The sequence below is a fragment of the Martes martes genome (assembly GCF_963455335.1).
Source record: "Martes martes genome assembly, chromosome: 2".
In the NCBI taxonomy this organism is placed as follows: Eukaryota; Metazoa; Chordata; class Mammalia; order Carnivora; family Mustelidae; genus Martes; species Martes martes.
In genome coordinates, this window is record NC_137889.1 from 154,645,913 (window position 1) to 154,672,247 (window position 26,335).

The 26,335-nt window shown below is 36.6% G+C and overlaps 1 protein-coding gene across 3 annotated transcripts in view; it reads left to right on the forward strand.

Annotated features, from left to right (window-relative positions):
* Window positions 1-26,335, forward strand: part of SLIT2 (slit guidance ligand 2) — a 348,225-nt gene that overhangs the window by 42,579 nt on the left and 279,311 nt on the right. The gene's annotated exons all lie outside the window — the stretch shown is intronic.

Sequence of the window (26,335 nt, forward strand, 5' to 3'; positions counted from 1 at the left end):
TTTTCCTGAATTTTAAAGTTTGGAAGAAATTCTTCAGTTTGTAGCCATTCTGTATTTCTAAATGTTCTAATAACTGCCTCGAGTCTGGAGGCAAAATGTTCTTCTTTTTTTTTTTTTTTTTTTTCTCTTCAACTTGAATGCTAAGAACTTGGATGTTTTAAATGAGCTATTTGCCAGCAGATGATGATTCATTCCAGATAAAAGAGAAAACAAGTACAGTAAAATCTGTGTTTGCTAACCAGCAAAATCTGGAAGCTCGCATTTTTAAGATTCCCCAAGCAAAATTGTCAAACCAATACATGTCAATAGGGCTAGCTGAAATAGAGTTGGATAGCTATGGTGCAATTAGATAAAAGTTGCTAGAGATTTTTATGTATTCTTATTGCAAAAAAAAAATTATATACTGTGTAAATCATGGCATTTGCATTCTTCTGCCATCCCAAGAAGGAAAAGTAGGAGGTAAAAAAAGAGGTCGTCATGAATTGACTCCAAGTCAACTGTGATCTATATCCTGTCTTCAGAATGTATCTCCCAACAACCAAAAAAAAAAAATTATCAGTATGTTCCAAACCTTTGTAAGTTATTTAGAATTTGGAACATGTTTTCCCGTAGAAACAATGTTGTAAACATTGGTTCGGTTCCCAGACCAGTGCATACAGCCTATTTAATCCATATGTATCTAAGATACAGTACCAGTGTTTGCTGGAGTGCTGAGTCCTAAAGATGTATGTGCAGGAAGGAGAGCAGGGATGGGTATTTTCTCTCAGTTTTCTAGAAGGAAAATGGTCCCGTAGGAATTTTCAGAAGAAACTGTTTGCTATTTATGCCTGCCTTCTGTGCTGCTTAATCAGCAGTCCCAGAGCCTTCTAGGGACCCTATAGTGAAGGCAGGGTCCACAGTCTAGCTCACCTGCTCTTTAAAAGGAAAGCAATCAGCTTTCACAGATTTGCTCATATGTCATGACATTCAGACCCCTTTACTGCTCTGGACATTTTGATAAGACTTATTAACCTTAACTTTTTAAATGACCAACTTTTAAGAAAAGTAACAAAATAAAGTTAAAATGATCTATGACGTATGAAAAAAGTACAGTATGACAGAAATAGCTTAATATATTGTTGGAGATTGAAGATCTTTAAGGCTTACTTATGATTTTTATTTTTTTTCCATTTTTGTCCCCCTTCAAAATGCCTAATTTGTATAAAAATTTTGTCATATTTTACAGTAGCCCTCATAAGCATGCTGGTAGAGCCTTTACTGAGGAGGGGGTGCGGTGTCAAGGAGGTTGATAAATATTTTGTTTTCAAATTAGGATTGTAAATTTTTACTTTTTTTCATTAACATTAAATTGTTAGTCATAGTTGTAATTTTACATTGATTTCAGTGGCCGTACTGTTTTGTGTAGTATGCTTCCCCTCCTGCACGTTCATAAGCAACTAGGGATTGTATTGCTTTCTTTGCCCCGTAGGAATTCCCACTCTTGCCCTAACAGACCTGCTTGTTCAGGCAGGCTAGCCAGCCCTCCCACTAGGTGAATCATCATAGCCATTCCTAAGAGATGTAACTGTTTCTTAAGGGAGATAAACCTCTGCATTGCTCTGAGCAATAGAAATGTACACATTCATTTTTATTTTATTATGTATTTATTTTTTATTATCACGTTCAGTTAGCCCACATACAGCACCTTGTTAGTTTTTGATGTAGTGTTAAAAAAGTTCTTTACGTATGAACAAAGGTAAAAACAGATTTCATTACAATAACATTATCTCAAACCGTATTTTCAGTGTAGGAATAACTGTTCTGTTTTCTTGTGTGTAGTTGAAAGGATGACATGTGGGGGGTTTTTTTGTTTGTTTTGTTTTTTATTTTTTTAGATGATGAAAGAACACAATAGCATTCATGAGATTATATACCTTATTTGGGCATTTTATCTATTTCATAAAATTGAAAATTAATTCCCATTTTCTTCAGTCACTATATGTTGATTTTCATGACTTTTTATCTAGAAACAAATAAAATAAAATATATTTAAAAAGCATAGATTTCCAATGTACTTGTAGGTCTTTAATTTTGTTTATATTGTTCATTTTGCTTTTTATTATTATTATTTTTTTATGAACTAGGATGTGATGGCTAAAAATGTGAACTTTTCAGGCCCAACAGGGGGAGCCAATTCCATATTCTATTGAGGTTGCTTGGCATGATTGCTGTTGCCCATTTGTCAAAGCAAAAATACTTTCTACAAAATCCCATAACAGATATTCTTCATTAAAAATTATGCAGTATTAAAAAGGGATGCAGTATTTTATACTGTTTATCTTTTTTTTTATCTTTTAACCTGTAATACTAAAATTATTAATCTATTATGGTCATGCTTAAGAAAGTCTGAAACAAAGTCATTATTTTCAAATGTATGATTTTTTTTTCAAATGTATGATGTTTTTATTCAAGATAATCTTATATTCTTTTCACAAAAATCTTATATTCTTTTCACACAAATACACAACCTTGTGGTTCTAAGCCGCAAAAAACTTTGGTCTTTATTTCCTGTATATTTGGTGGTGAACATAGTAATAGATGTGTATTAGTGCTATGTACCTAATTAATTGCTCTTTTAAATTTCAAGAGAAGTAAATCTCCAGCTTATTGTTTGATTTTAGCAAAAAAGGAAATGTCCATGTACTTTCCCCTATAAAATCTTGCTTTTTTTTTTTTCTTTAAATTTATCCTTTGTCGTGCCTAGAGCTTCATTGGAATATTGTTATGCTATTAGGGGACTAAAATACAATAATCCTTGGTGAATTTGCAGCTTAAAAAAATTGGATCTGCTACATGATTTTCTAATTAAAAGATAAGTCCTCTTAGTCTTTGTATTCTTTCGATATATAGTACAGTGTTGGCCACATAGTGATACTTTGTAAAAGGTGGATAAATGCATAAGTGAGTAAGTGGGTGAATTCTTACTGGCTGTGGACCTCGAAGGGTATGTTTTGCCTCTTTTAAATTAGATGCTCACTGCGTGTTTGCTCACAAAGTTGTATGGAAGAGCTTTAAAAATTATAAATATTTAATGGACACCTGGGTGGCTCAGTCAGTTAAGCTTCCAACTCTTGGTCTTGTCTCAGGTCAAGATCTCAGGGTCTGCACTCAGCAGGGAGTCTGCTTAAAGATTCTCTCCTTCTGCCTCTGCACACACACTCCTAGCATACATACTCTTTCACTCTCTTTCTCAAATATATACTCTTTTAAAAAATTATAAATATTTTATAATTGTGATCATATGAATAATGATAACACTACACTTTTATAATTCAGAATATTGGCTATTTTGGATATATCTTTATTACAGTCTTAAGAAAGAGGTAAGCATATTGTTGCCTATTTGTAGTTTTGATACAAGAATGCCGCCTTTTTGCAAGTTGCAGTGTATCATGCTTGTAGGAATGGTCATGTAGGTTCATGTTTGCTAAAATGAGATCCCTGTTATATCCAATTACCCTTTTGTTCTTCATGCCTCAGGTTGTCATTTTGCCCCGATGGCCAGGCATTAATGGGGCATGCTAACTCTGTTGTGCTCGCTACTTATGTAACATTAGTTCCAGACTCCCTGCTTTTAATTGAAGTGCTACATAGCTAAATACTCATGCCATGAATTCTAATTCTCTAGGAGAGCTAAGGTAGAGGACTGTATTGAAACCTTCCTCAAATAACATTTATTTGAGATTGTTGAGAGTGTTTTGAGTAATGAGATATTAATAAGGATGATGTGTTTTCATTTGTAAATAAGAATTGAATTTAAAAATTTGTTTAAAAAGACCATTTTAGAATAATCCTATCCCTCATGAGAAAAGTTGTCTTGACAACAGTACCATTTATAATTAGAAATGATGAATATTTTATTTCTCAAAGGAAAATTCTCCCTAAGTATGCTAGACAGTGATTGGGCTAAATGCTCATCACGCTCAATCATTTCTAATGCAAAAATGCACTGTATATCAACTTGAGTTTTGACTCAATTTAAAAAAAAAGGCTTTACAGTTTAGCTTAAGGAAAGGATTTTCATATGAGGAATCTGTGAGGTAAGAAAAGGAGATATTGTTGACCTCATTTTACAGAAAGATTTCATATCTAATAAGTGGCAAAAATAGAACTGGAGAAATGCAGATTAGTTCTTTCTTTTCATCATTTTGCCAAAGGGTGCAGAAGCATATGACACATTTTAGAATTGTGCGTTCACTCATAATCTATTTTTTCATATCCTATAATTTATATATTTCCCATTTGTAATATTTTATTCTAAAGTATATGAATGAAGACTTAGCTAAAATTAAAATATCCAATACAAATGTCAGTCCTTTTATTAAGTGTTCATGATTTAAGTAAATGACTATTCAAACCAAAAGACAAGATTCGAACTCCATTTTATGCAACCACTTGTTAGATCAGTCAACAAACATTTATCCAATGCCTGTGACATGCCAAACAGTGTGGACTGCTCAAGTTAAATAAAATACAGACCCTATGAGAGGGATGGAAGCACATCTATTCAAAACAGCGGCCAACCTTCAGAGTACTGAAATTGATATTGCTGCCTGATGTTGCTAGAGCTTCCATGAACCAATGGTGTTCATGAGGGCTACATGGAGAGGATGGTACTTGAGATGGGTCATGAAAAAGGAGTTGTATTGGTAGAAAGAGGTTAAGGTGAGGGTATAACACCCGTGAGAGGAGATGACATCTGCAAATTGGTAGGGTGAGAGAGCAGCAGAGAAGAGCAAGTGATTGGGGAATAAGTTGGAATGTGAAATGGGGCCTGACCTCAGAAGGTCTTGTGTTTTTAAAGCCAACATTTATCATCCAGTAAGGTCTATTACCTTACCCTCAATTCACTGGCTGATTGAATTACCCAGTTGTTTGTATCTGATTACGGAACCTGGTGATACGGAACCTGGATGATATCAATTCATACTCTCTCATCATCTATATGACTATGTTAAAAATCCACTCACTTGGGGCACCTGGGTGGCTCAGTGGGTTAAGCCTCTGCCTTCGGCTCAGGTCATGATCTCCAGGTCCTGGGATCGAGCCCCGCATCGGGCTCTCTGCTCAGCGGGGAGCCTGCTTCCTCCTCTCTCTCTCTGCCTGCCTCTCTGCCTACTTGTGATCTCTCTGTGTCAAATAAATAAATAAAATCTTTAAAAAAAAAATCCATTCACTTAATGAAATCTTATAACTACTTGTAATTAAAGCAGAACAGGAGACATATTTTATCGTTAATTCAAATATACACTTGAAGACCTGAATGGAATATGTCCTCATGATGAATTTAAAATAAAACTAGCATTGTATGGGATATTTTAGTTTTATACTATGTAAGGCCTGCTTTTAATATAGGTTCACTGTTTAGGTTCTCCTAATAAAGATGTTGAGTTTAATTCAAAAGTTTTCGGTGGCAGATTTAGAGATCATAACCTTATCAGCACCCTTGGAAGTCAGCCATCTTGCTTATTATAAGACATTGAAACAGGTGTAGTGGCTTTTTATATTTCCATTTGATTGATTGATTGACTTTCACTGTACAGGAATTTATTACCCTCCATTTCTCATTAGAGCACATTTCATCCTAGAGAAACTCTGAGGTCCTAAATTGATTTATAATTACAACTGTGATATTTTTATTTTGAAGATAGTGAAGAAAAGAGAGTACATTTCATAGAAATGAAAGAAATTAAGAGATCCTTTTCTTTCCTCCTACATACCAAGCTGTATTAGTAGAAAATGCCAAGTTGTGTAAATATGAAGATAGTGTCCTCAAAGAATCTACAGTCCCTGGAAAGGACAAACGTGCAAACCACGTGGAACAGCACCGGTACTAAGTTAGAGATAGTTTGTAGCCTGTAGGCATATATGTGTGATTTGTTCTTTCTGTCTTTGTGGAGATCTTAGAGAAAAGTGCTTAAGTGTGGATCTGAAGCGAAAAATTACACGTTCCTAGAGCTGAGGACTGGGAAAGAGCATTCCAGCTAGATGCAATGGCAGGAAAAAAGACACGGACCTACAAAAGGGAGAAAGAGACATGCTGAGGAGATAAACATGGAAAGGGTAGTTTGAGGGACCTTCCATGACGTCCTACAGAGTTTCGGTCTCATGTAGTAGGCTGGAGAAAACACGGAAAATGTTTAGCATGGTTATGGTATGTGGGAATCTGGAAAGTTAGGAGGGCAGGTTTGAGGAACTGAGAACATCTTTCAATAGGGCGTTAGCTGTGATGGTAGAGGAAGAATTGTGTTCAGTCATGTGTCACACATGGTTCCTAGCACAGTGTATTCCTCACTACTACTCTATTACACCACATGTGTTTGCTCATTGAATGATTGCTGCTATTCTTCCCCCCAGCCCTTGTTAAAAGCCCAGCTAGATTTCAGCCAAAAAAAAAGAGGGTTTGACCCCTAGGTGGCTCAGTAGGTAAAGCGTCTGCCTTCTGCTCAGGTCATGATCTCAGAGTCCACATCGTTGCAAATGGCAAGATTTCGGTTTGTTGTTGTTGTTTTAGGGCTGCATAAAATCCCATTGTGTGTTTATATATACCACATCTTCTTTATCTCAGATAGCTTTCTTTTTTATTTCTGTTTTTGGTTATCATAGATCTTTGTGACCTTACATACTGTATAGTAACAGGAAGTATAAACAAACCACACACAAACACACAGAGCCTTAAAAGGAAGATAAAATATTTGTTAAGTTGAAATTAGTTAGATCACAACACAAGGAAAAAAAAGACTTAAGTTCTGTAGCACATGTTGAGAAGCTGAAATTAATGAACAAACTTCAGTAAAATAGAATAAGACTGGCTTATCTTTGTGTTTCATTTAATCTAACATACGCAGAATACCATGTATGGAAAACCTAATTTGGGGCTCCATTTAAATGAGAGGCAAATGGTGTGTTTAGGGATTGGTTACTACTTCCTGATGAAAATACAATTGACAAGTCCTAAATAACTTAACGATGTCCACGTAGGATTACTTATATGTGCTAGACTTTCAAAGCTGTAATTTCTTCCTACCGTGTTTTGCATCATTCTTTTACTTTCATTGCTATTAAAATTTCATTTGGCCAAGAGCCAAGTCCCTAAAATCCTGGTCATCATGGGAAAAAAGGGGTGGGAGGAGAGGAAGAAAGTAAAATGGTGGAATCGGTTAAATCGGTGAAAAATGATGATGAGAGGAAGATTTCGTTTTTGTTTTAAACTTCAGGAACTTAAAGCAGCAGAGGGCAGTAGAACATTTTGAGTATGAAACAGGGAAAGGACTGGTCAGTGGAGAAAGACATTGGTGTCTCTCAAGAAGCACTTTGTTTTATTTTTGCTTTATTTCTTATGCAAAAGACTCTCTTTGATCATGCTCATTTTTTCCTTGTTCTCGCAGTCCTGCAAGCTGGGGTGAATGGTCGCATACTGTCAACATTAATAGTAAAGGAGACTCATCCACTTAGAAAAACAGCCTTTGCTCCTGTCTCAACTAAATCAGTAAATAGAACTTGCTTCCACGCACAGTATATAATACCAATTTGAGTTTTAATTCCTTTTTCTTCTTGGGTATAACTTTGTTTGGAAATCCTGGTAAGTGCAGTAGAGGGGCTCAAATCAGGCAGCATGAGAATTAGTAGCCAGATAATGAATCAAGTGTTCAATTTTTCAATGTGCAGGTTTCTTTTTTCTGCAGTTTGTCTTTATCCCCGTAAACTTTCTCATACTTCTTGTGCTTTGGCAAGTCATACCATCCTGTCTGCATTCCCGGGGAAATCCTTTGCTCTACTACTGTGCCTTTCTTCATACTGAACCTTGTCCCTAGGATTCCCTCTCTTGCATATGCATGACTCCAACTTATAGTCACTTCTTCAGAACTTATTTCAGATTCCAGATGCCCGGTGACCTTTTCTGGTTTCTCCCCTACCAAAGCAGCTGCCCCCCTCCACTGGATTCCCATAGTATCCATGCTCTTAGCTTATAGTACTCAATTTTCATTTGAATAAAATTATTTTCCTCACAGGGTTGTCAGTTCTTTGCAGAAATTCACCCTTCTGACACATGCACAGAGTGTCTACTAGCATTTCACATTCTTCTTACACATTTGAGTAAGATTTGTTCAATCAGCAAATGCACGTAGCCTCATTTGTTCAATCAGTAAATGCGCTCTTACCTATCCTGCATTTAGGAATTCAGAAAGGTGGAAGGGAAAAGACAGGAAACTTACATTTATTAAGTACTCAATTCCATATTAGGGACTCCAATTTTGAGTCAGTTCTGTTTAAGTCATTGTAGCAACTCTTTAAGACGTGTAAGCTTATGTCCATGCAGATGAGGACATGAAGCTCACAGGCGGTAGCTCGTCCAAGCTCACACAGATGGTGTGAGACGAAGTGGCATTTCAGACCCACCCACCCCTCCCCTCACCACTTCGAGAGCCCACGGTGTTTTCTCTCCCCAGCAGACGGTTATTTATTATCTACTATGTGCCACACACTGCTTTATGCACTATTGATTCTACATTGAATAAAATACTGTCTCTGTCTTAGAAAGGCTCACATTCCAGCAGGGGAGAGATTAAAGTAATTATTATGATTCTGAGTGACAAGTGCTTGAAATGTGCCCTATGGGTACAAGACAAGGGGACCATTAGCTCTGCCTGGTGAGAGATGCGCTCCATGCAGAGCTGAAGGTCTGATGTGGGAGGTTATGGGCCATTGGATGATTGGCAGTTCACCAGGTGGAGAAGATAGGAAGGCTTCCCCTGGCAGAGGCACAAGTCTAAGGCCAGGAAACCGGAGGGCACAGCATGAATATGGACTTGACCGATTGGAAATAGGGAGAAGAGAGTGGAAGGTGCCCTCACCCTGTACTCCGAAGGGCCAGCCTGTAACCAACTGTGTCACCTCACAGTGTAGAGGGTTATAGTCTGTGGCTTGGGTATCCAAGTGGTGGTTTCTACTGAATCTGCAGGGTCAGCCATGAAATACATGAGAGGAAGCAACGTGGTGAAGAAAGCACAGGCTCTGCAGCCAAATAGAAGATCCGAATCCCAGCTCTGACGTTTTTTAGCTACATACGTGATCTTGACTGAGAGACCAACTTCTTTGAGTTTCATTCACTGCCTTTGTAAAATGGGGATGTTAAAAAAAAAATTTTTTTTTAAAATTAAAAAAAAATGGGGATGTTAACTCTCTCAAGACTCGTGGTGGGGATTAGGAGACAGATGCAGAGCCCATAGACAGTGGAGTTAGTAAACATGGGTCTCTGTGTAGGCTTCATTTTTCTGCATATGAGTCTATTTGTAGAAATATTGGGAAAGCAGTTGTAAGTTTCTGAGTCTATATATTCTTTATATTGACAATTAAGTAGTTTCAAGGTGCTAATTATATGCATACATACATATGTGCATAAATATAAATAAATATATTTATTTTTATGTACTTTAGTGAAATTCTGGTGCTGTAAGAACAAGAAAGTTCACACACTTTTCGTTTTCTTGCATTTACTAGCATGAAATAAAAATGTGCCATTCTTCATTGAGTCATATTTTGGGGAGTTTTGAGAATAAGCCTAACTTTGTGCCGTTCCTAAGACATTGAAGCTTTTAACAGCAGATTCAACATTATTATCATTATTAACTCAAAATTATAAATTGTATGATTTTTCATGTAAAAAAGTTTTTGTACTGGTTTATAGATCAGTTTCCTTGGTTTTCAAGTATGGATAATTAGCAGTAGTATGGTGCCTGTAACTGAAATAATGTTTTGTTTCACTTTTTTGTTTGTTTAAAGATCTTATTTATTTATCTGACAGAGAGAGACACACAGTGAGAGAGAGAACACAAGCAGGGGGAGTGAGAGAGGGAGAAGCAGGCCTCCCACTGAATAGGGAGCCTGATGCAGAGGTCGATCCCAGGACCAGATCACAACCGGAGCCAAAGACAGACACTTAAGGACTGAGCCACCCAGGCATCCCTGTAACAGAAATAATGTTTGCTCGAGGTCCTGTTTGAGGGTGTTTTTGTTTTGTTTTTCTTTTGTTTTGTTTTGTTTTTAAGTTAAAAGAGCGAAGAGTGTCTCTCTCTCTCTCTTTCTTTTCCTTTCTTTCCTTCCTTCCTTCCTTCGAGAAGGAAAGAAATGGGGAGAAGGGGAGAGGTAGAGAGAGAGAATCTTCAGCAGGCTCCTGGTTCAGCAGGGAGCGTGACGCAGGGCTGGATCTTGCAACCTTGAGAACATGACCTGAGCCAAAATCAAGAGTCCCATGCTTTTGAGCTCCATGCTTAGTGGGAAGTCTGCTTGAGATCCTCCCTCTTCCTTCACATCTGCCCTTTCCCCCAAATAAATAAATACATCTCGAAAAAAGTCAAAGATGTTTGACTGAGCCACCCAGCTGCCCCGAAAGAGTAAATATTCTGATACAGTGAAGTTATCCTTATGTATTTCACGTATTTAAATAAGATATCAGTGAAATTATGAATGTGTTCAAGTAAGAATTCCCTGGGCTAGAAACTTCTCCACATACTTAACGTCCCCAGTTTGTGTCTCGAACAGAGCAGTGTACCCTCTTTTGCTTATAGTTAATTCTTTTTTTCTTGATGTTCTCTGCTTTCTTTCTTACCAATTATTTCTAGTTCTCTTTTACTTTTAACCTACTATTTTATGATGTTTTCTCTTCTGCCTGTGAATATGGTCAAGATTCTTCAGTCCTTAGGAAAAGAAAAAGGAAACAGCAAGTAAAAAAAATCTCCTTTTCTTCCCCAGTGTTTTTCTGTTTGTTAAAACCTTATAACTCTCCATACTACAGTTAGACACCGGTGTATAATTACTTATTTACTGTATTGACTACCGAAATTCTCATTAATTTTTCATTCTGCTATGAGAAACCTCTGCCCTTTGCCACACTGCTTCTGCTCTTTTGATACCAAAATTGTTGGTAATCTCCCCAGGCCCCACTTACCAAATGCAGTGACCCAGTCTCAGTCTTCATTTGCTGCTACATTGGACATGTTTTACCATGATTTTCTCATGCACGCTTCAGTGTTTTCTCAGATTTTTCTTTTTTCTCTCTTCCTTCCCCATTTTATACATACCTTCCAGACAAGCTCACTAATTTTCAAGTTTTGACCTACTACCATCAACTGAGAACCTTAAAATGTAAATCTCCGTCCCAGAACATCAGATTCACACAAGCAAATAGCACACAAATTTGGATGAAACATGAACAACTCAAACCTAACCTCAAACCTATCCAGCACAAAAAAGCTCTCTCTTTCTCGGTCTATGCTGATCATCTCCTCCTTCCTCCCCGTCAAGAATGTGCTCAGTTCCCTGTATTTTCTTTTGTAGTTCCTAGCACCTTCATTCTCGAAGTCACCTAGGACCCAAATCTGAATGTCAGACTTAGACCTTACTCCCTTCCCTTCAACCAATAAAAACCATCTCTGCCATTTGACTCCTAATTATTTCTTGAATCTTTCTCCTCCTCTCCTATCCTGTTTATTGTTGCCCTGGTCCCAACTGGTCTTGCTAGAGAGATATTTTCCATCAGTGAATTTGCCCTAGTGGCTTCAGAGGACTGTGTCCTAAACCCATGTAATTATCCTGAAAGCTCTTTCATGCTACTTGGCCTCATTCTGTATCTGAGTCTTCAAGTCAGTTTCCACTTACAAATCTTCAAAAGAAGGGAATATGTTTATTATCTGTATTTTCAGAAGCTTTATCACAATATAGGTAGTCCATAATATTTAATGACTATATAGTTAATAAATCCTTGTGAACTGAGCTCAATATTTTATGCTAAGATCATTTTTTAGTTTTGATTTAAATTCCAGTTAGTTAACGTACAGTATAATATTAGTTTCAGGTGTACAGTTTATTGATTCAACACTTAGGTACAACACCCAGTGTTAAACATAACTGTACTCCTTAATCCCCATTATCTGTTTAACCCATCTCCCCCATCCACCTCCCCTCTAGTAACTATGTTTGTTCTCTATGTTAACCAACAGTTAAGAGTCTGTTTCTTGGTTTGCCTCTCTCTTTCTTTTTTTTTTCCTATGCTTATTTGTTTTGTTTCTTAAATTCCACATGTGTGAAATCATATGGTATTTGTCTTCCTCTGACTTATTTCACTTAGCATAATACCCCCTAGCTCCATCCACATCATTGTAAATGGCAAGATTTCCTTCTTTTGTATGACTCAGTAATATTACACACACACACTCACACACACACACACATACACATACATGCACATACACGCAAAGGTAAAGCAACCCTAAAAAAGCAAAACGAAGCTGGAGATATCAGAATTCTGGACTTCAAGTTATATTACAACGTGGTAATCATCAAGGCAGTATGGTACTGGCACAAAAATAGACAAATAGATCAATGGAACAGAAGAGAAGACCCAGAAATGAACCCACAACTATATGGTCAATTCATCTTCGACAAAGCAGGAAAGAATACCTAGTGGGAAAAATACAGTCTCTTCAGCAACTGATGTTGGGAAAACTGGACAGCAACATACTAAAGAATGAAACTGGACCACTTTCTTACACTATCCCCGAAATAAACTTAAAATGGATGAAAGACATAAATGTGAAACAGGAAACCATTAAAATCCTAGAGGAGAACACACACAGGAACCTCTTTGACATTGTTCGTAGCAACCTCTTACCAGACATGTCTCCCGAGACAGGGGAAGCAAAAGCAAAAATAAACTATTTGGGACTTCATCAAAATGCTAAGATAATTTTGACAAAAAAGTGAATGTGTAGGAAAAGTTTGGACATTAGAAAACAGCTTTGAACTTGAAATTCTACATCCCATTTTCAAATCATGCTCTTATAACAAGATTATCCCTCAGATATTATGTTTACGAGTAAATATTTAAAACAACTTATTGAATGTGTGATGAAATAATATGAAGTATCTTTCCATTGTATTTAGATGGTAGTGTTATAAATTAAAAATGAGGTAATAGTCTTAGCATAGGATTTGGTGCATTGTAGATGGACATTCTGATTGTATTTTAAATGCAAGTTGGTATGGAAACATATTAAGCTTTTAAAATTTTTACAGATTTTTTTCAAACGTATGTTACAAACTATTACTGGCGGTGAATAGTACTAGTTTCGTTGAAAGCTTTTGTTTGTTATGGTTTACTGTTATAACTCAGAATGGACTATTCTTTATAGAATATTTGGTAAATTATACTGAATATTGAGGCTTGACTGCTTACAAAATTAGTGTGCTTTTGTTTGAAATATACTCTATTAAGTCACTATAAGTGTGTATCCAATAATTTATTTGAATTGGTGCTCAGATGAAAACATATTGAGTTTCTCAGGGCTTTCAGTATCAGTTCTATTTCTGTATGACTAGCTTTCTAATACAAGGAATGTAATTTGAATTGTTTACTGCTGTAAGCCACTGGTTATTTTCAGGCATAATGGAATAATGGTGTTTAGCCACAATGTGGTATTTTCTAAAAGCACATGAGATATTTCACGAATAAGATTAGCTAAAGAATTTAGTCTCATTTTATAACCATGACAGTTTAGGTGTGCAACATGAGAAGTTTGTATTTTCAGAACAGTTTCTCAGAGTGTTATTTTAAAGAAAATGAAACTCTTTCTTATAGGATCAGATATTAGGTTTCCACTAACTGTGTTAAATGTCTGGTTTTAAGTTACAGTATGGAAAATTTAGGTTACTCAGTTATTTAGGCATTTTAATGTGAACCAAGAAGAGTTTAATAATTATAATCTAAAACTGTCATGCATATATGACAGTGTGACTGCGAATTAGTCTTTAGTGAAATACTAAGGATTTTCTAATTTCATCTTTCTTAGAATGTCTTGCGGACTTTGTTTCTTGCCATCCTCTCTTCTCTCCCCACTTAGCTGGCCGTATGGAAAGTCTGGGCTAGAAGGTTGAAGGAAGGATGGCAGAGGAGGGGATCAGTTCTGGGATGACTAGGCCAGAGGTGAGACTCTGGGACATTCTCTTCCCCGAGGCAACAGGATCTCAGCAGTTCCTTTCCATCAAAAAGAAAATAAGGCTCAGAGAAGCAAAGTTTGATATGTCCTACCATGACTGAATTTTAGAAATGGCAAATTTGACTCTATTTAATTTCTGGTACTCTGTAAAATAAATGTCTCTGCTCTTGTGAACATTTCTTAAAAGCTCAAAGAAAGAACCAAAGTACTTTTATAAAAACATTCATAAAACTCTTAGAAACATCTCCTGGGAACGAATGTTCCAGTTTTAGTCATATCAGTGGTTCCTTAAATTGACACCATTTCCTAAAAAATAAATGAATGCCCTGTGATAAAATATTAGAATAAATATGAGCAATAATTTATATTACTAGATAGGCATTTCTTTTCATGATTAAATCAAATTATGAGTTCCTCATTTAACAAATGGTAAGTTGCCTTTTATTTGTCTCATATATACTTCATAACTTTACATTGAGAAGTTATAAGCATTTTGTGGATATATGTTATATCCTTTATCCTTTGAAAATAGAAATGCTTCTTTGTCAGAGAAATATAAATTACTTCAGATTATCATTTTCATTAACATTTGCCCACATTTTCTTGAGTAATTTCCATTCATAGAATCTTATAGAATTATATGTTGCAGTTTTAGACTAAGTTAAAATACATATTAATGGGAAAAAGTGTTATTTAAAGTAGAACTTACAATTAATATTTTCATCTCCCTTCAAATGCCAGATTTATAAAAAGTATTCTTGGTTTTTGATAGCTGTCATTCTGGAGGTAATCTTAATGGGGTTCTGTCTATAAGAAATTGATTATGATTTTTGATGCTGAATTTTCAATATAGGGATTATTACTGTTCAACTATTTAAAATGTATGTGGCTAACATTAACCTTTAATCCAAGCTTTCTTTTTTTCTAACAATGTTCTTTCACACAGAAGATTGACAAAAAAGAAAAGAACTTTAACCCTAACCCAAGAATAATGCCAAAGGTTTTGGATTGCCACAACAAACTGTGGCTTTTGGGTAGGAAGGGTTTTCATTCAATAGTGTTAGTCAAATGATTCCATGGCAATATTGCATTTTAGTAGTAATTGTATCCACCGACCCCAAGACAGGACAACCACTGGTGTTTTTGCTAATAGCTCATTATTTGTGCCTTTGTTTGCTCTTAACTGAGAGAATTGTATTTTGGTCTAAACAGAGGGTGCTAAGTCTGGAATGTAAAACAAAAAAACAAAAAACAAAAAAACAAAAAAACCCAACATTTTTGCCTGTGGAAATTTTTTTACTGTATCTGCTAACTATAAACACATAGGTTAACTTGTGATAGTCAACACTAATCATTCCTGGCAATTGTTACGGCAAATAGCATTTCAAAAAATAAAAAGAAAAATGTAATGATTCCATTGCATGAATAATAACATTCTTGAGTTACAGAAAATAGTCCAATCAATGATAATCAGATTTTATTCAGTAGAAATTATTAAATTATGCCACTTAATATAAGTTTGAAGATTTTATATATATATATATACACACACATATATAATACCTATACATATATTTTGCAACATCCCTGTAAAGAATTCAGATTTAATTTACATGCACATGCCCAAACTTGGTTAATAAACTTTTTGTATCTTTCTCAAGATATTTTAAAATTTATTCATAACTTGAAATGTTTTTATGCTTTCACTGTTAAAAATGTATTTTGACCACCTCTATATGATTGTGTTACAATTTGACATGATTAAGAGATTTTTCAGTTGGATGATTGGGATAGTGTTTCTGGACTAGTTTGCAGGATTTTGTTCCTAAAACACGTTGATTTAGTTAATCACATTCTCCTGTAGTCTCTTGGGATGAAATTTGGCTGTTTGTAGAAAGCAGCCTTCTGATTGCTTTCTGCCTCCTATTTCTTTTCTTTCTTATTTTTTTTTTTAATTTGTCCACTTCATTGCTTAAGTGTGTTAGAGTACATGTTTTTATAGCTATTTTTAGGGCCACAAAAAAAAATTATGTATTATGACTACAAATAGAAAGCTATTCTTGGTCATAGATCTTAGATTATTTCTCAGTCCCAGGGCAATTGAAGTTGAAAATTAGATGATAAGCATATTTCCCCAGCCCCAGGTCAGGTATTCATGCCAACAAGCAGGATGACATTGTGGAAAGTGTCTGTCTCTCTTGTCAGAGTAACCTGGGTTTATGTCACAGCTTTCTTATTTATTGGCTGTGTTATCTTGGACAACTTTCTGAGTCTTGATTTTCTCATCTGTAAAACAGAAATAAGAATATCTGCCTCTCAGGATTGAGTGAGATGTTAAGATGTGGTAAAAATTAGACGCAGTAAATGATGGCCAAGTACAAACAACCTTCTTTCTTAAACTTTTTAAAAACTTAGAAAACAACAACGACAAAACAAAAACAAAAACAAAAACAAAAACCTTCCTTCCCACTTGGAAAACAAATATTTTATAGTTCTAGAGGTTAATATACACTTGACCCTTGAACAACATGGATTTGAACTCTACGGGCTCCACTTTGAATGTGAGGGGTTTTTTTGTTGAATACAATACTGGAAATGTATTTTCTATCCCTTATGATTTTTTTAGTGACCTTTTCTCTTCTTCACTTTGTTTTGTTGTGAGACTCCAGCATATAACACAGGTAACCTACAAAATATGTGTTAATTGACTGTCTGTGTTCTTGGTAAGCTTCTGGCCAACAGTTGGCTATTGGGAGTTAAGTTATTGGGGAGTCAAGAGTTATATGTGGATCTCCAAATGTGTGAGGGTTTGGCACCCCTAACTCCCCAGTCAGCTGTGTATACACGCATGCACACACACATACATTTATTCAACAAATTTTATTGAATAAATGTATAAGTAGATACTTACTGAGTTCCTACTGTTCACCAGCTCTGTTCTAGATTCTCGAGACATATGATTTAATGAAACAAAGATTCCTGTTCTTGTAGAGCTTAATATCTTAGAAAGTGAATATTACAAACTTCCCTTCAATGTCACTAATGTTTATTTGAAACCATCCCAGCAGTCTTAGCTATCTGTTTTGTTGATTCACACTATATGCATGTTCCCATAAGCTAATAGAAAGGAGAAAATGTGGCACAGGATGGGAGTTATTTATTTCTCATATAAAAAAGAGGTTCTATAAATCAATTAAAAAAGATAAGCAGTGAACATAGTGTACTCAGTAAAGGGTCATTTCAACACCAGTGCATTAGTGTATGAAAAATGTCTCCAAGGCTATACTTCATCAATGTTTGTGAGGGCAAAAAAATGGAAAAAAATCACAAGTTTTCATCAACAATGGAGTAGTTCAGCAAATTATGGTGAACCCAAAGTATGCAGCATTATGTCGATATTAAAAATGATGAATTAGAGCTATCAGCATTGACCAGGATGGATACCTATGATGTATTGTGAAGTGAGAAAAGCAAGTGGGATTGTGACAGACTTATTCGTATGACCATATTTTTGTATTGATATTTCTTTATATACGATTATTTCAAATTTGATGATGTTTTATGAACATAGAGAAAGATAGGGAAGAATGTACACACAGTGTGATACAATTTGTTACCACATGCGGGGATTATTGTGGGGGTTGTTGTTGAAAGATGGAAAATCATGGCACTTGAACTTCTTTCTGATTTTTAATTTTTTTAAAGATTTTGTTCATTTATTTGAGAGAGAGGGCACTTGAGAGCATGAGTGGGGTGGAGGGGCAGAGGGAGAGAGAGAAGCAGACTCCCCACTGAGCAGGGTGCCCATGCAGCTTGATCCCAGGACCCTGGGATCATGACCTAAACTGAAGGCAGCTGCTCAACTGACTGAGCCACCCAGGTGCTCCCCTTCTTTCTGATTTCTATGAGTTGTTACCGTTATCATGTAGAATGTTGTAATAAAGAAATAAAAAATAGAAAAACTAGAATTTCAAGCTATTAAAAATGATCTATTTAGGGTTTCATTGGTGTATATCCCTTATCAGTGTGGAGATTCATATGGAATCTACTGTAATGCTTTGTTTCATAGCAGGTGTTTACTAAATATTTCAAACATTTATTAACTGAAATATATTGAGAACTCTTTCTAAGGGCTTTCAACACAGACGTGTATGTAAACGTATCTCATTCTATATATAATATTTATTACTTATGGTTATGTATAATTATACATTATATAATTATTGTATGTCATATATTATATAATTATATGTTATATAATTACATATTATATGTTATTATATATAATTGCATATTATATATTGCTTATGATTATATATATACATATATATATACACATATATATAAAATAATACTTGAGGGCTATTGTTTGCAAGATACCTTTGTCTGGAAATAAGATTTTCCTGCTTAGTTTGGACTTTTATTTTCTTGGTAGTGGGAATGAGCCAAACAAGGACAGCAACAGAGCCTTTATAAAGTCACCTCCTCTGGTTTCCTCCTACTCTTCAAAAATGTGAGCTGGGCAAGGCATAATGAACTTTATGCATTCATTCACTCACGTCTTCCAAAGTTTATTGCTTGCTAAGTCTTGTGGGGGAAACAAAGATTTATTCATAGATCTTTTACCTAAAAGGAGTTTACAGTTCTGCGGGTTATAAACATGTCATCAGTTCCTTCTCACTTAATTTTTCTCTTTAGCATAGATTAAGATTTTATTACGTACTTATTATCAACTTTTACAGAAAAATCAAAATCCCTTCATTGCTAACCACTAAACACAAAGTTAGTGAAGGAACTGAAGCAAGGTGTGATCTCACTGAGGGACCAGCAGAAGAGATGTAAAATAAATAAATAAATAAATAAAGATACAGAAGACAGTTGAGACATACTATCAAAATGGCTATCGTGGGCACTATCCTCGTCGGCTCCTAATATACTCAGGATCATATTCTAGTTTAATAAACCTCACTTAGTTTCATCTGCTAAAAATCTTCCATATAATAAAAGTTTCATTTTTTAAGTCCAGAATTCTAAGTAGAAAAAAAGCATTCTAATAGACAATTATTCCTAGGATTCTAGTGTGAAAGTTTTGGCTTTTACTATAGTTTTATTTTTATATGTTTATCTTTAAATATGTAGTAACCCAAATATATGTAACATTGTATAAATATTACATCAGATAGTTTAGATATTTTCTATAAATTTTATTTTATAGAAGCTGTATTGTTTTTATATAAGTATTTAATATAATTTAATGATATAATATTTAATACTGCTATTTAAAATAACAATAAGATTTCTAATAAAACTACCTTTTTGCACCAAAAATAAAAAGCAGTGTGATTTTTATGTTTATATTTATATCTTATTATATATACTTTTGTAATAAATCTACTAACACTAGAACAAGTGCTATGATTTTTTTATTTTCCTATGCATTTGTGACCATTGGTATATTATGCATTTTTAATTTGTGTGAATGTTTTTGGATAGCATTGTTCTCTTTTCTTTCTGGCCAGACTTGCACTTTTTCCTTATTGCTAGGAATTCTTCCTGTTTTCTAATTCATTGTTTTTAGTGTGTCGTGAGCAAGGAAAGCAGATAATGCGTTTGCTGAATCATGTTTAAAAGAGCTCTTAGTAAACTCAGAAGGAGGGCCTGCAGTTTTCTCCTCTGTGTGAAATGCATGGCCTTCAGGAACAAAATGTGTGCAGTATTTTGACTTCTGGGGTCCTTCTTATTTAATTTGTTGCTTCCTATCTGTTTAACTTACCCATTCTAAGCTATTTCCTGAGGAATTAAAGGTATCAGGTGAGTTGCCATAGATACATGACATATATAGGAGAGTTTACTATCAACTTGGGTTTAAGGTGTTACAATTCGTGAGGTTCTTTCCACATATCACACGATATCAGTGATGACACTATGTTTAGAGCTAATTTAGGTACATGGAAAAGGCGCTTAGTTAGTTGAGCTCACTTTTGTAAAGAAAAAAAAGATGTCTGAGGGGCTTCAATTTCCTGTAGAATTTTGCTGGTAATTTATTAAAATAATGTTCAACTTACAAGAACTTCTCTTGTCATTGGAAGGCGGTGTGGGAATTTGAGGTGCCCCTGCTGTAGGTTCCATCCAGACCTGAGTGGGAATCATCCTTTCTTCAGTAGGTGATGAAGAGTGACTTACTTCTTAACCTCTCGGAGCCTCAGTTTCTCCATCTGTTAGATAGGATATCAGTACTTCCAAGTGTGTTGTGGAAAATGATACCACGTTCATTTAGCCCCGGGCCAGGGCCGAGTCCCTGTTGCTGTCAGTAACCTGCGGTTTAGCATTTAGTTACCACATACCGTTACTGTTTGTAAGGACTTAATACTGCAAAGGGTGAAGTCTGACGCTGGAGGCCAGAATGTATGTTTCAAATCATTCTTTTTCCTCTCATTAGAAGATAAAAGCACAAATGGTGAGACAATGCTAAAGAATGCATATCCCCATGTTGTGACTGATTCCCAACAAAAGAGGAAAGACATTTAAATAAAGGATTTCTGTTGGATTTTTAGCTGTAGACAAGAAGCCTTTTTTTAAACGTGGGGGTATGTTATAATTTAATGATTCGTTCTTTGGGGAGATGGTCCTTTTTTTTTTTTTTTTTTGCGTATTCATCACGGCTCTAAAACTGAGTAAGGATGAAAAGCATGTAGTGCCTGCCTTGTTCTTACATCAGAAGAATTTTTTCTTTTGTCCATTTTATGCTTGTTTCCAAAGGCTTAAAATGAAAGCTTTGTTTCTGCAATAATGGCTTAGTGTAGGCTTACATTGTTGATCCCCTCAGTAGATGCAATGTAATCCACTTTGGTAATGTGAATTTTTAAACAATCACCGGCCTTTGCCATTAACCCTTCTCTACTAATGATAATACTCTACAAAAACTACAAAGGAACGTGGGCCCAGCTTAACGTTGGACTTGGAGCACACTTAGCTGAATTTGCATTTCTTATTTTAGTAGCAGTGAATTGCTGAGCATATGCTGAACTTCATCAATACCAAATGTAGAATAGGTGATTGTGAAACTAATGTTCAAGTGCAAGCATTCAAATACAAACACGGGAAACAAGCAGAAAGTAATGAAGAAACGAAGTAAAAGTGTTTTCCAGCCCAAAATTCCCCTTGAAGGGGTTTCGGCTGCTGTGGCTTCTTGGAATATTTTTTAACATGACCTGTTGCTTTGCGTCGCTCATTGTAGTGCAAATGTCTCAAATAAAGCTGTACATGAGTCATTTTTTTTTTTTCCTCCTCAGTTCAGGCTACTTGGATAATAGCGCACTTTGAACACAAGCATGGGAACCTATTGAATGTTTCCTGCATAAAGCCTTCAGAGCTTTGCTCAGCAGCTTGACATGTTTCTTTAGGAAAGAGAAATGGTAAATTAGCTAAGAGTAATTTTATTCCATGACATATTTCCAAACTAACTTTGAGAACACATTTCCCACTTAGTGTTTGGATTCCACTTTGGGGACTTAGAAAAGGTTTCCTGCATTTGGCTAAGTAATATGGATGGTGGATGGCTAAATTAAGATGTTCTTTGGGGATTTGTAGATATTTAAAGTTTTACCTAAAGCAGAGAGGGCTTTGCTGCAATTCGCGTCGGAGCTGTATTGAAACTGCAGTACTGTATGCTTTCAGGGCTGTGGATTTAATAAACAAAAGATCTGTCACTGAGCTTGGTGCACAGTAGGGGGTAGATGTAATTATATACTTTAAAGGGGAAAAGACTGTTGTTATTATTTTACATTTATTGAGTGCCAACATTTTGCAATGTGCTGTACCTAACATAGAATTAGACACAGTCCTTGCCCAGTGGACTATCTATTTAAATTAGACACAATCTAAATATTTCTCTTAAGTAGTTCCTGTGTTTTCAAATTCGTTACACAGAGCATTGTACAAGTAGAGAAATATTATTGTACTTGCAAATGTTATTTGAAGCTATAAAGGCTTTCAAAGACAGGTGGTAGAATGAGACGTGATTATTAGACTATAAAATTGCTCATGTTTTTCAGGTCTTTTCCTTTAACCATTATTATAGATCTGACTTGAAATGGGAACGGGAGAGGTATAAAGTTCAGGAAATGATGGATGCCTCCTTTTGATTTTTGCCTTGGAAAAAATTGCAGGGTAACGATTAAAATGCCACTTCCATGTTTAAATAGGTTTGGAATTACACTTATTTGTGTGGATCTTAATGAATTTCAGCCTGAAATTCCATGATGGCCAGTACTCCATTGTCTGGCCCAGCGCGTCGCACGGGTTAGGCACTCACTAAAAATTGTGGAAAGGTTGAATGAAATGGGTTTGCCAGTGGATTTCCACGTCAGCCATCCTTTTCTCTGGACTCTCTTTTCTGACTGTGGAGCCTGAGGAGGCAGTGCTATACTGGCTTTGGGACAGCACTAAAAAAATAAATAAATAGAAAACAAACTAAAAACCCCTCCAAAACCTTCCTGGGAATACTTTCTAAGGGCCGTGGTTTGGAGCGTCTTCTGTCTGATAGAGATGTTTCTCGTCTCTCAGCAAGGCCTAGATCTTTGAGAGCCAGGAGAGGCCTCAGAATTACCCAGATCCCTGCCAGTGATCAAAGGGCCCTTTCACCCCGGATGCCTGGTTTCCAGGGAGCGAGCCACTTCACACAGGCGTCAGCTTAGTGGTGTGTGATACAGACACCCCTGTACCTCAAGCACCTGTATTTCAAGTCAAACTGGGAAAATGTGCAGATGAACACAGAGAAGCATATATAACTTGGTTTATGTGTTTGTTTATGTATTTGTCCTGTGTACTGGGCCCATTTTACACTGGCCACTGAGTCCCCAGCCCCGGCACGTGCACTTGGTCTCCTCACATGTTGTGTATCAGTTCTCAGCGGCAAGACTGTAGCTGTTCCCTCAGGGAGCAGGAAGGAGGATCCCTGATAACCACAGTGGGATCATCCAGTCCTGAGTTCACATCCCTGGGTTTCCATTTACTATCTTTGTACGGGAAATCAATTCAGTTAACTTTCTTAAGCCCTGGGCTCCTAGCATATGCAAAGGCATAATGATAGTACTGAGGTCTTAGAATTTCTGTGAAAATTAATCTAGCTGTGAAAAGTGCTTTGAACATAATTATCGTTATTTTAGGCAATCTATCTATCTTATATTGTCATGGTCAACTTTAAATATAAAAAATTCTATTGGATGTATCTTACTGTTTTTTGCATGTGTCTTACGATTTTAATGTAAAATACAAAATGTTCATACTTGAAAGCACTTTTATAAACAACTATAATTCTGATCTACCAGCAGTGTAAGTGGAAAGCTTAGAAAATGGGAAGACAGGCCCCCTTTTGACCACAACATCCATGCTGCCCACATCTTCATGCCCACGACGCCTGTTCCTTATGTTCATTATGACTCCGCCCCGTCCACTTGTCCTTCTTGTTCTCTGCCCTGAGTTGCCTTCTGACTTGGTGAGACACAATACTTTTCCTCGTAAGTGTTGACCTCTTACTCCTAGGATGGACCTCACTTTCTACTTTGATGAGCATCTGACCTCATTTCCTGAAGTATTTCTTCCATTTGCTTCAAGCTTTCTTCTGTGTTCCTCTATCCCTTTGTCCTCCCTCCTGTTTCAGAACTCAGAGCATTTCTGTGACAACCAAAGACAAGATCATGTCTTATGTCGTCTGTCCATTGCCCCTCCAGTCTTTGCATGCTTTCTTTTCCCTTTTTCCAACGAGTCTCTCTCCTTGGCCCCCAAGAGTCCTTTGATCTACCTGTTTTCCATTCACTCATCACACATTTGCTCTTCTTTCTGTCTCTTGGCTGAGATTGATTTCCCCAAATTCACTGTCATGTTCTCATCGCCAAGCCTAAGGGTCCCTGTTCTCAACTTGCCTTTCGTCACCATTCTTGCTCCCTGCTCCTCACCCCTGCTTTTGTAAGTTAATGGAAGGATTTTCCTCTTAGCTTTTGACCTTGCTTTCAATCTTCTTCAACCTTCACCAACATGTAGGCCTTAAATATCAATTATTATGTTTATGTACATGATGTACAGAGGTGTATATCCCAGTCCAATCTATATTTCAAGTTCCAGACCTTTTATCCCCAACAGTGTGCTAGCCACATCTGCCTGTCTGTATTCCAGGTAACTCCACCCAACCACTTAAAAGCCAAACTTATCTCCCTTTTTTTCTAAACTAGCTTCTTCTTGTGGTTTTCCTGTTTCTCTTCAAAGAAGAGCATTCTCCTTCAAAGAAGTCCAGGCTACAAACCAGTTCTCCTTCGAAGAAGTCCAGGCTACAAACCACCAAATCATTTGGTAGTCAATTAATTGCCAATCAGCAATTCTGCTAATTTTCTCTCTTTATTGGCCTTCGTATCTGCTACTTCCCCTGCTTTCTCTGTGACCGACCCATACTACTTCTTGCCTCTGCTGGTCAGCCTGAAATTCCTCCCTGGCCACTCCATTTCTAGTCTTTCTGGAAAATGAGAAGGCACAAAGTCCAAATTATTTTTACCAGCCATTCAGGGTGCTGGTCTGCAATGACTCACTTCTGACCCAGTGGCCAAGGGACCTAAACACACAGAGAATATTCCCTAACTCTAGGGCCCAATTAAGCTGCATAGATGAGATACCTTTCTGTGAGAATTCAAGAGAAATACCGTTCAAGAGATTTACAGCTCCCCACTGGATTGGATTCATGAGGAAAGACTCGGAAAGTGTAAGGAACATGTGGAGTATCCTCCTCAGTACACACTGACCAGATTCTAGCTTGTTGCCTACTCTCCTGTCTCCCCAAAAGCTCTCCTTCACAATTTAGCCCTTTGTGAATGCAGGTACCTTTGTGCCTATCATGCTATATCCATCTTTCTTTCTGCATTTTAAATCTAATCATTTCTTCATAACCTTGGCTTATGTCTCACCTCCATAAAATTCCTTTGAAATGAAATTCTGTCGTGTTTATTCAATAGTGATGCTATTTCTTTAAGAGTGATCATGCATTATTCCCCTTAATCATTGTATTTTATGTCTTAGCCCCAAAAAAGCTCCAAGAAAAGAAAGTCGATGTCCAAGCCCCATTGCAATTCCCTATAGTGTCTAGTGTAAGGCTTCTTTATAGTCTTTGATGATGAATTTTCAGGACTACGTAGACTAATGGTATTGAACACTCTGGGCTCTTTATCGCCCCTTGTCAATATGATGTCACCAACTAACCACCGGCTCTTGGGGCACTATATTTGTAAGAGGGATCTTTTGTGACAGTGGATTAGGTGGATAAGTACCCTTTTAGAGATGCTTCAGAGTTTGCAAAGTTCCTTCGTAGAAATATCTCATTAGATCCTCAAAAAAATTCTAGGATCTGAGTGCTTTCATTATCTCCACTTTGCAGATGAAAGCACTAAATCTCATTGGGTTTGAAAGCGTTAGTCTCTATGTGGGAATGAAAGGACAGTGGAGTTCAGACCAGGAATCTCCCACATAGGCCAAGATACTAACAATTCAGGTTTTTGGTTTTTTGTTTGTTTTGTTTTGGTTTGGTTTGGTTTTTTTTTGTAGAAGATTTCAGGTGAAAAACATAATGTGACCTTGGATTTCCAGAGTATTTTACCCATTTCAGGATTCTGATGTCTTGCTTTCCAGGCAAGAATAGCCTATCTTTTCAAGGTAAATGTTGTTGAAGAGAGTCATAGACATGGAGAAGAGAATGGATTTGGTTTTTGGATAAAGACATTAACATTTAAAGGATTGGGAAATAAATTTCAGAAAAATCAGATGATGAGCAATTATGGGGGGGAACTGGAAAACAAGTCAAAGTGCAAGAGTAGGGACAGTGGGGTTTGCTAAAATTATCTGCTTGGTCAGTCATTATGGGACAAACAAACCAATCTGAGGCCTGAATCATGTGGCATTTGAGCTCTCTAGAGTAGAAACCATGGAGTCCCTGCCTAGGCATGACAGCTTAGGTTGTACTGTTTTCATGTTCCCAGTACACGGATGCAATTTGGATGGACTAGGATGTTCCATTAGTTAGCCACTGCAGCCCTCACCAGGCCTTTCTTGCCTCCCATTGGTGTTAAAGCACAGGCAGTGATTATGGGGGTAGCCATTTTTTTTAGAAGCTCCTTAAAATAGTAGAAAGATGGAACTTGAGGGCTAAAAATGGCAAGGTCAGGGCGCCTGGGTGGCTCAGTGGGTTAAGCCTCTGCCTTCGGCTCAGGTCATGATCTCAGGGTCCTGGGATTGAGCCCCGCATCGGGCTCTCTGCTCAGCAG